The sequence below is a fragment of the Zingiber officinale genome, chromosome 4A (genome assembly GCF_018446385.1).
Source record: "Zingiber officinale cultivar Zhangliang chromosome 4A, Zo_v1.1, whole genome shotgun sequence".
NCBI lineage: Eukaryota > Viridiplantae > Streptophyta > Magnoliopsida > Zingiberales > Zingiberaceae > Zingiber > Zingiber officinale.
Genome location: NC_055992.1, coordinates 62,395,476 through 62,407,010, shown reverse-complemented (window position 1 = coordinate 62,407,010; position 11,535 = coordinate 62,395,476). Strand labels below are relative to the sequence as shown.

The 11,535-nt window shown below is 40.9% G+C and overlaps 1 non-coding gene across 1 annotated transcript; it reads right to left on the bottom strand.

Annotated features, from left to right (window-relative positions):
- Nucleotides 1-286: 286 nt before the first annotated feature.
- On the bottom strand, nt 287-392 carry LOC121973879. The gene has a single exon (XR_006109790.1). It is a non-coding gene; the product is annotated as a small nucleolar RNA R71 (small nucleolar RNA).
- Nucleotides 393-11,535: the final 11,143 nt, after the last annotated feature.

Here is an 11,535-nt window from a genome sequence, read left to right as displayed (position 1 = left end):
AGTTTTCAACTAGATCCAGAGTTAATTTCCATGATACAAGGTCACAAATTTGGAGGAGAAGTATCAAAAAATTCTTATCTGCATCTTGAAACATTTTTAGAGATTTGTGATATGGTGAAATGTGAAGGAGTGTCAGCAGATGCAGTTCGATTGATGGCATTTCCTTTCAGTATCAAGGATAAAGCAAGGACTTGGTTATATTCTCTCCATCCTCAAAGTATCACAAGTTGGGAGCAATTGGAGGAGCAATTTCTGAATCATTTTTTCCCTCCAAGCAGAACAATGTATATGAGGAATTGCATAACAAATTTTGCACAGGCATATGGAGAATCATTATTTGAAGCATGGGATAGATTCAAGAGTCTTCAAAGACAGTGCCCTCATCATGGTTTTGAAAAATGATTGATTCTGCACATATTCTATGGGGGAATTTCATTCTCAAATAAGAGTTTAATGGATTCATCAGCTGGAGGATCTTTTATGGACAAAAGAGTAGATGAAGCATATATCTTAATTGATCAAGTGACATTGAACCTCCATGAATGGTCAAACATAAGTTGGATGAAATTTCCCTCAAACATTCATGAAGTGCAAGCCATAAATGCTATAGAGTCTGTCAAACAAATTGTAACTCAACCATCTATGAGTTTTGAGAATCACAAGTCACAGAACGGGGAGTTTAAACATTTGGGGGCAAAGATTGAAATTATTGTTTCAAAATGGTTTAAAGGAGATCTCCCTCCTTCGCAGACAAGATCTAGTGAAAAATGTCATGATGTTGGGTTATTGATCACACCAACACTAGATAAGCAAGTTGGACATCCTCCAAAAGCTCAAAGGAAATTTGGGAAAAAGAAAGTTCAATCTTTCCCAAGACCTTCTCTAATGGTTCCTTTTCCACAAAGGTTAGTGGGGGTCAATGAAAATAAAGACTTCGACAAATCCTGTGACACTAATATGGCTGAGTGCAGATTTTTGAATGTATATGAAGATGAGGACTTTTCAGATGAGGATTTAATTGATAATGTAGTGGTAAATAAGTTTTTAGATCTGCCTTCAAATTTTATAAGGTGTTATAGTGACATTAAATTTTCAGATGATGAATGTGATGTGGTAGATCAATTTAAAACTGCAAGTGAAGTTATTAATCCTCTTGTTATTGATTCTCCTATTGAGGATATAGATATAGATGTTGGTTTATTTTTTGATGTATGTGTTGATGATGATGATATGGAAGAATATATAGGGAGCTATGTTGTGGAAGCAGCATCTCAAGGATCACCACCTTTCTGCACAAAACCCTTAGAGGTTGTAAGAATTGATCATGTTGTGGAACAATGTAGAGGGACTTTTGCAGAGCTAGCAGAGTCTCAAGAATCACCATCATGTAGGTGCAGCGGAAGCCGGCAAGAGGGGGGTGAATTGCTGAAAACAAAAATAAAATATACCCTCCTCGGATTTCAACTCAATAAATAGCAACTATACAAATAAAACAGGAAAGTAAAGTAAAACAAAATTTAACCTGGTTACAACCAAGGAGGTTGTTAATCCAGGGCGATGAAAAGCTCCACTAGCAGAATCTCCTTTACTGTAGGCGGAGAAGCCTTTTTACACTTAGAACGCTCACTTAGTTGCTAGGAATTGATTACAAGTTGGATGCTTGAGTTGTTGTTTAATTCCTAGCTCCAGGGGATTTAAATAGCCTCTGGAAATTCTATCCCGAGAGTCCAAGGCGCCTCCAACAAGGTCCAAGGCGCCTCCAGCTCGGTGAGTGGATAGAATTCTATCCGGCGCTCGAACGGTCATTCTGACCTAACTCAAGGCGCCTTCAACAAGCAATGAAGGCACCTTCAATGTTGAAGGTGCCTTCAATACATGTTTAAGGCGCCTTCAAGTTCCTGCTACAGTAACTTCCTGCTACAGTAATTTCCAGCCTCTTTTGACTCCTTTTCTTCTTCTCTTTGGCTTCCGAAGCTCCGTTCTTTTGGGTGATTGTGGCCAACCGAAATAGGGTTCACCCGAACCCAATTCCCGGTCTTCTCCTCGAGCAGTCTTCCTCCCCGGCTTAACATCCCTCGAACGCCACGCACGTTCTTCTCGCCCACCGGTGTACTCTTCCACAACTCTCTCGTCCCTCGGACGCACCAAGCCTATCAGGTCTCTTCCTGTGCCGTTCTTCTCACCAGCTGCGTCTTTTGCTCGACTTCCTGTGCTCCTAAGCTCCTGCACACCACAGGGATCAAACACAAAGCAGTACCTAACCAACTTGGTTGATCACATCAAAACTATCACGGGGTCCAACAATCTCCCCCTTTTTGATGTGCATCAACCCAAGTTCAAGTTAGGGTAAAAACAAACACAGAAAGTAATTTTAAAGAAAATTACTAAACTAACATGTTAAACATAAGTTTTGCAATAAATAAAATTGCAACAATATATAACACATTTTAGAAAAAATATATAGAAAAAAAATTTTAATTTTCCTAACTCCCCCTAAACTTGTAAAGCTTGTACTAATCTCTCCCCCTTTGATCACAGCAAAAACGGGGGATAACTCAAAAAAATATTTTAGACAATTTTTATTTAACAAAAATGATTTCTCAGAAAATTGAATTTTTCCAAAAAAAAATTTTAGATAAGAATCAGGTTTTTGAAAAACTTTTCTAAGTCAAATTAATTTTTGAATTTTTCAAAAGATTTCAAGTCAGATGAATTTTTCACAATAATTTCTAAGTTAAAATCGATTTTTTTTTGAAATTTTCAAACGTGTTTGAAAAACTTTCAAAGCATTATTTAATTCTTGTTTAATGCTTTTTCAGAAAGTTAATTAAACATTTTCTTTCAATATTTTAACTTCCAGGTCACAATAATTTCTAAGTCAAAATCGATTTTTTTTTTGAAATTTTCAAACGTGTTTGAAAAAACTTTCAAAACATTATTTAATTCTTATCTAATGCTTTTTCAGAATGTTAATTAAACATTTTCTTTCAATATTTTAGCTTCCAGATCGTGGCGAGGCACTAGGCCTTCTTGGTTATTGGAGCAACAACCACTTCCTTAGACAAAGCTTCCATAAAGAATTTCAATGTTTAATTTTCTCACTATAAGCTTTTAACTAAAAGAGAAATATAAACCAGCAAAGATTTTGGAACCTAATAAAGGTTCCTTCCTATAAGATTAGATAAAAATTTAGGGGGTACATAATACATGAGCACTTTTCTAAGTTGACCCTGATGGTTTCTAATGTACCAATTTAATCTACCATAAATCCTTAGTTTTGATTTTGGAAAATGATTTAAGCATGCAACAGATTTCAATTTTTCAATTTCTGATTTTAAACTTTCATTTTCTGATTTAAATTTATCTAAGATATTATTTAATTCAGCATTTTCTTTTTCTAATTGATCTAATTCTTTGGATAGAGACTTGATAAATTTAAAAGACTGAGTCGGGGTTAGATTGCGTACCTTACTTACCTGATCTGGTGACGCTCCCCCTTCACTGCTGCTTTCTTCTTCTGATGTTCCCCCCTTTATCGATGCTCATCTCTGAGCTAGACGTTTCTTCTAGCTGATGGTTGGCTATCAATGCTATTCCCGAGAATTCTTCGACTTCTGATTCGAAGGATGAGTCTAACCAAGTGGCTTTCAGGTTCTTGTGCTTGGAGGATTCTGGTTTCTTGTACTTCGTCTTTGCCTTCTCCTTTTGCTTGCTCTTTAATTTCGGGCAGTCATCCTTCATGTGCCCTTCTTCGTTGCAGTTGTAGCAATGAATCGTTCTTCTTTTTATCTCATGCCTCTGCGGTCTAAATTTGTTAGATTTAAAAAATTTATTGAAGCGTCTTACCAGCAGTGTCGCTTCTGATTCGTCGACCGAGGCTTCGGAGTCAGAACTATTCATTTTTGCCTTTAAGGCAATGTTCTGACTGGTCTTCTCTACTCCTTTGGGCTCTGAAACTCGAGATTCATGAAGTTCAAAAGTGGAAAACAATTGCTCTAAGGTACTTACCTCGAAGTCCTTAGAGATATAATACGCATCTACTAAGGAGGCCCATTCAGGAGTTCTCGGGAAGGGGTTGAGCGCGTACCGGATTGAGTCCCGGTTCATTACTTCTTCTCCAAGGTTGTTGAGTTGAGTAATCAGCTCTTTGATCGTCGCTTGGAGTTGCGCTACCTTCTCGCCTTAGTTCCTCCGGAGGTTCGTCAACAGGGTCCGGAGGATATAGCGCCTCGCTAGCTTTGCTTCGGAGGTACCTTCGTGAAGCTCCAGGAATTTTTCCCAGAGATCTTTCGTGGAGTCGTAGCTTCCGATCCGATTTACCTCCTGAGGCGGCAGAACGCTGAGTAGGTGGAACTCAGCCTTTCCGTTGGCGACGAAATCTGCTTGCTCCTTTTTCGTCCAGGTATTTTCCTCCTTATCTTTCGGAACTGCATTGCCATATTTCATTATTAAAAGAATGTCAAATTCGGTTTTAAAAAATACCTCCATTTTACGCTTCCATGTGACGAAGTCTCCGTCAAACTTCAGGGGATGAATATTTGCTCCAGCCATAGTCTTGATCGTTGTGCTTCAGTCGGCTGTTTGTCCTTCTGAGGTGGTCTGGCTCTGATACCAATTGTAGGTGCAGCGGAGGCCGGTAAGAGGGGGTGAATTGCTAAAAACAAAAATAAAATATACCCTCCTCGGATTTCAACTCAATAAATAGCAACTATACAAATAAAATAGGAAAGTAAAGTAAAACAGAATTTAACCTGGTTACAACCAAGGAGGTTGTTAATCCAGGGCGATGAAATGCTCCACTAGCATAATCTCCTTTACTATAGACGGAGAAGCCTTTTTACACTTAGAACGCTCACTTAGTTGCTAGGAATTGATTACAAGTTGGATGCTTGAGTTGTTGTTTAATTCCTAGTTCCAGGGGCCTTTAAATAGCCTCTGGAAATTCTATCCCGAGGGTCCAAGGTGCCTCCAACAAGGTCAAGGCGCCTCCAGCTCGGTGAGTGGATAGAATTCTATCTGGTGCTCGAACGGTCATTCTGACCTGGCTCAAGGCGCCTTCAACAAGCAATGAAGGCGCCTTCAATGTTGAAGGCACCTTTAATGCATGTTTAAGGCGCCTTCAAGTTCATGCTACAGTAATTTCCAGCCTCTTTTGACTCCTTTTCTTCTTTGCTTTGGCTTCCGAAGCTCTATTCTTTTGGGTGATTGCGGCCAACCGAAATAAGGTTCAACCGAAATAGAACGTGTCATCCTCTGATCAATCTAAATCTTGAACTCCAAGTAGACTCACTAAATCAAATGAGCTCATTTTGTTATATACCCAGTAATCACCTTTATAGTCCACCCAGTTACGGGTGACGTTTGACGAAACCAAAGTACATAACTCCTTATGTAAGGATCTATGGTGACTTCAGGTCTAAGGACTAGTAGTCATACTAATAGCCACATGAGAAAGTATATGACACTCATATAACGATCCATGATACTTTCTCATGACGGGTCATTCAGTATACATTCTCTAATGTACACCCATGTGTCAACTTGATATCTCTATATCCATGACTTGTGAGATCAAGTCATCGAGTTGACCTACATGCTAGTCTTATTGCATTAACATTGTCCCTGAATGTTAATACTCGACTAGGAAAGATTAAGAGTAGTGTTCCCTATATCATCTCACTATCGGTTCAACTAACCGATTGATATAGGTGAGAACCATCTACTCAAGGACATTATTATACTTAGTTTATTTGGCACCAATACAAGTAAGTATAATAACCAAAATCCAAATGCCTTTATTAATATACAAGAATATGATACAATGAGTCCATACAATCATCAAATGATTGGCTCTAGGGCTCTAACTAACAATCTCCCACTAGCACTAGTGCCAATCAGTATAGGCTCTAAGGCCTAAATGACCTAGTGTGACCATCATGCTTTCTCTGTGCCAAAGCGTTGGTCAAGGGATCTGCGATGTTAGCCTCTGTAGGTACTCTGCAGATCTTCACATCTCCTCTATCGATAATCTCTCGAATGAGATGGAAGCGCCGTAGTATGTGCTTGGTCCGCTGGTGTGAGCGAGGTTCCTTTGCCTGTGCTATAGCTCCATTGTTGTCACAATAGAGCTCAACTGGGTCAGCGATGCTAGGAACCACCCCAAGTTCAGTGATGAACTTGCGGATCCAAACTGCCTCCTTTGCTGCCTCTGATGCAACATTCTGTTGTAGAATCAGCTACTGTATCCTGCTTCGAACTCTTCCAGCTGACAGCACCACCATTAATGCAAAATTCGAACCCCGACTGCGATCTATAGTCATCCTGGTCGGTCTAGAAGCTAGCATGAATGTAACCCTTTACAGCTAGCTCATCATTGCCTCCATATATCAAGAAATATTCTTTAGTCCTTCTTAAATACTTAAGAATATTCTTGACCGCTATCCAGTGACTTTCACCTGGATCTGACTGGTATCAGCTCGTCATGCTCAAAGCATACGAGACATCAGGTCAAGTACATAGCATGGCGTACATGATCGATCCTATGGCTGAGGCATAAGGGATCTGATCCATGCGGTCTCTCTCCTCTCTAGAAGAGGGACCTTGAGTCTTCGAAAGACTCACGCCATGTGACATCGGCAGAAATCCCTTCTTGGAGTTCTGCATGGCAAACCGAAGGAGTACCTTGTCAATGTATGTACTCTGACTTAGGCCAAGCAATCTCTTAGATCTATCTCTATAGATCTGAATCCCTTGAATGCGGGATGTCTCACCTAAGTCCTTCATTGAGAAGCAACTCCCTAGCCAGGTCTTGACAGACTGAAGCATAGGGATGTCCTTCCCAATGAGTAGTATGTCATCCACATACAATATGAGGAAGACAACTATATCCCCTACAACCTTCTTGTAGACACAAGACTTATCTTCGTTCTTGATGAAACCAAAATGTTTGATTGCATCATCGAATCGAAGATTCCAGCTCCGAGAAGCTTGCTTTAGTCCATAAATGGACCTATGCAGCTTGCATACTCTTCTAGTATGCTGTGGATCTACAAAACCCTCAGGTTGTGTCATGTACACATCCTCGAGCAGGTTTCCATTCAGAAACGCGGTTTTGACATCCATCTGACATATCTCATAGTCATGGTAGGCTGCAATAGCAAACATGATCCGAATGGACTTAAACATCGCTACTGGAGAAAAGGTTTCATCATAGTAAATACCATGAATCTGCTTGAAACCTTTAGCTACCAAGCGGCCCTTATAGATAAGTCCATCCATGTCAGTCTTTCTCTTAAAGACCCACTTGCACCCAATGGGTATTACCCCTTCAGGTGGATCAACCAAAGTCCATACTTGGTTGGTGTACATGGATTCCATTTCGGATCTCATGGCCTCTAGCCATTTCTCGGAATCTGGTCTCATCACAGCTTCCTGATAGGTGGTAGGCTCATCCTCTATGAGCATAACGTCATCATGGTCAGACAAGAGAAATGAGTATCTCTCAGGCTGATGACGTACCCTATCAGACCTGCGAAGAGGTATGTCTACTTGAACCGGTTGTTGTTCCTTAACTCCTTGTGGAACAACATCATCCACAACACTTTGTGGTTCCAGTTCAATTTCCATCGAGGCATCAGTGCTATTGTTCGCATCTTGAACTTCTTCAAGATCGAACGTGCTCCCACTCGTCTTTCTAGAAACAAAGTCTCTTTCTAGAAAGACCACAACTACCTTGTGCTGACTGGGAATGTAGAAGTAATATCCCTTAGTTTCCTTGGGATATCCAATGAAATAACACTTGTCGGATTTGGGTCCTAATTTGTCTGAGACTTGACGTCGTACGTAAGCCTCACAACCCCAAATCCTCATGAAAGACACCTGGGCATCTCTCCCAGTCCATATCCTATATGGTGTCTTTATCACGGCCTTTGAAGGAACTCGGTTGAGTATGAAAGCTGCCGTGTCTAGAGCATATCCCCATAGATATGTCGGAAGATCTGTGTGACTCATCATAGATCGTACCATATCTAATAATGTACGATTCCTCCGTTCGGATACACCATTCCACTGTGGTGTTCCAGGAGGAGTGAGTTGGGATAGAATCCCACACTCACCTAGATAGTCACGGAACTCATGGCTAAGGAATTCTCCACCTCGATCGGATTGAAGTATCTTAATACTCTTGCCAAGCTGGTTCTGTACTTCATTCTTGAATTCTTTGAACTTTTCAAAGGATTCAGACTTACGTGTCATCAAGTACACATAACCATATCTACTGAAATCATCAGTAAATGTGATGAAGTACCTATAACCGCCTCTAGCAGCAACATTGAAAGGGCCACATACATCACTATGTATGAGTCCTAACAAATCAGTTGCTCTCTCGCTGTGTCCACTAAAGGGAGTCTTGGTCATCTTGCCTCATAGGCATGACTCACATATCTCATATGATTCAAAATCAAATGAGTCCAACAAACCATCCTTATGGAGTTGGGATAAGCGCTTGTCATTTATATGACCTAAGCGACAGTGCCAAACGTAGGTTTGGTTCATGTCATTAGACTTGAACCTCTTGGTATTTACGTTATAGATAGGGCTTTCAATGTCTAGAATATAGAGTCCGTTTATCAGAGGTGCACTACAATAGAACATATCATTTAAGTAGATGGAACAACATTTGTTCTTTATAGTAAACGAGAAACCTTTCTTGTCCAAACAAGAAACTGATATAATGTTCTTAGTTAATGCAGGCACATAACAACAATCGACTAACTCTAGTACAAGCCCAGAGGGCAGAGATAAACAGTAAGTCCCTACAGCAACAGCAGCAACCCGTGCTCCATTGCCTACTCGTAGGTCCACCTCGCCCTTTGTCAATGCCCTGCTATTTCTCAGCGCCTGCACATCAGTACAAATGTGAGAAGCACATCCAGTATCTAATACCCATGATGTAGAAATAGATAGATTGACTTCTATAATATATATACCTGAAGTGGAAGTCTCACTTCGCTTCTTCTTAAGATCCTCCAAGTATACCTTGCAGTTCCTCTTCCAGTGCCCGGTCTGACCGCAGTGGAAGCAGGTAGCATCCTTGGTGACCCCTCCTTTAGGCTTCAGTGCCTTGCCTTTGCCCTTGACTTGGGACTTTCCCTTGCCTTTGGGCTTGCCTTTGCCCTTATGCTTCTGGACCATCATAATGGGCTTAACCTTCTTAAGGTTAATCTCAGCAGTTCGTAACATACTAAGGAGCTCGGACAGTGGCTTGTCAATCTCGTTCATGTTATAGTTCAGAACGAATTGACTATAGCTATCCGGCAAGGATTGCAAGATTAAGTCAGTGGCCAGCTCTTGGCCAAGTGGGAACCCCAGTCTTTGTAGGTTCTCTATGTACCCAATCATATTGAGTACATAAGGACCTACGGGAGCCCCGTCTGACATCTTGCACTGAAACTGTGCCTTAGAGATCTCAAATCTCTCATGCCTCGCTTGTCCTTGATATAGTTGGCGAAGATGCTCAACAATATCGTAAGCGTCCATCAACTCGTGTTGCTTCTGAAGCTCAGAGTTCATGGTCGCGAGCATTAGACAGGACACATCTAATGCGTCGTCTTGATGCTTCTTGTAAGCATCTTTGTCTGCTCGCGGGGCATTGGCAGGAGGAGCCTCCGGAATGGGCTGCTCCAGAACGTACAGTTTACGTTCCTGGGTGAGAACTATTCTCAAGTTCCTGTACCAGTCCAGGAAATTCGCTCCGTTGAGCTTGTCCTTCTCAAGGACAGATCGCAGGGAGAAGGAATTCGTGTTCGACGTCATGGTTATCTACAACAGAAAATTTGCAGAAATAAATATCATATTCTTTTAAAATCATTTAATTAGGCCTTTAACTAAATGATGCTCCCACTAAATACTATAATTCTTGTGGGACAAGATCCACATCATACTAACCCTTGAGTTAGCTTTGGCTAATACGCCCAAGGCTTAGTATGATCGGTAGGTAACGATTACCAATTACATCTCTATGCAACTCTTGTTTATAAAATCAATATCCGCATTTATATTAAAACTCGAGTTAGCTTTGGCTAATACGCCCGAGAGTTAATATAGATGTGATTTTGACCTATCTTTTCCAACCGTTGGAAGAATGCCTATAGTTGACTCGATCTAACAGAGCAACTAGGAATACTCAATCTAATTGAGTTTGTATTCACCCATGCATTGATAGGCGGGACCAAGATTGTCCCTCCGTACCCTACCCAAGATAATATGTATTGCTCTGCTTTGGCAGATTCAACAATACATGTGATCGAGGTAGTGATAGGTATCACGGCACGGTTAGGCATTTAGAGTTGGTTCGATCGAGATCTAATCTAATCGAAAATGATGCATCTTTTGCACGACTTAGATCTAATCTAATCGCAAGGGTGCATCATGTGCACGACTTAGATCTAATCTAATCGTAAGGCACTAATTAATTAATTACTTATTAAACATGCATCATATACATAAGCAATTAACTAATTAATATATTTGTGATTTAGTCATGGCCCTACTACGATCTTCTCAAGCCAATGAGAAGATCGAATGGTCAACCTAGGGTCAACAGCTTCTCCAAGCTCCTCCCTTTGACCACCTTGTGTTGCTCGTGCCCGCCTCGGAACTCCGTCTCGTGTGGACCCTCCACCGCTCCAATTTGTACATTACAATTTGAAACTCGAGTTACATTCGAGTCTAAATCTAATTTACAACCAGAATATATGAGAAAGGCACGACGCGCAGGTCGCGGAAAAATAAAAACATACAACACGCGCAAACACATAACGACACGCAGGCCGTATTACGAATTACAATTCAATCCAATCATATTGAGTTTTTGGGCCATGACTATCACAAAATTAATATATAATTCAAAATTATATATTTTCATAATTTTCTATAATTTTAAAATTAATTCTTTACAATTTTTACGATTAAAATTTCCCAGCGGTCCCGTTTCGCGGTTTCGGGCGCAATCGCGGAACGGATCCCCTTGCGGGGACAGGGGCAGCGCCCCTACCCACGATCTACCCATCGCGAGGGTTCCTTTGCGATCCTATAGCGCCTTAGCCCGCTGTCCCAAAACAATTTGGGACGAAACCTTTGAGAAGAATTTTCCCGGCGGTCCCGATTAGCGATTTCGAGCGCAATCGCGAAGCAAATCCCCTTGCGGGGTTAGGGGAAGTGCCCCTATCCACGATCTAACCATCGTGAGTTGCTCCTAAGCGATCCTACAGCACCTTCGCTCGCTTTCCCAAACGGATTTGGGTCGAAACATCACCGTTTTGGAAAAATCTTCCCGGTAGTCGAAGCCTACAAGCGTCTAAACACTTGTGCTTTGATTACTCGAGAAAAATACTCATAAAAACCCAAAAAACATAATTTTACAGAAAATTACAGAAACTTTAATTTTCATAAAACCAAAAAATTAAACTCATACAAGCCTTGCACGTGGCTCTGATACCACTATTGGATTTTTCAGGGCCGCGAAAACCGCTTTTC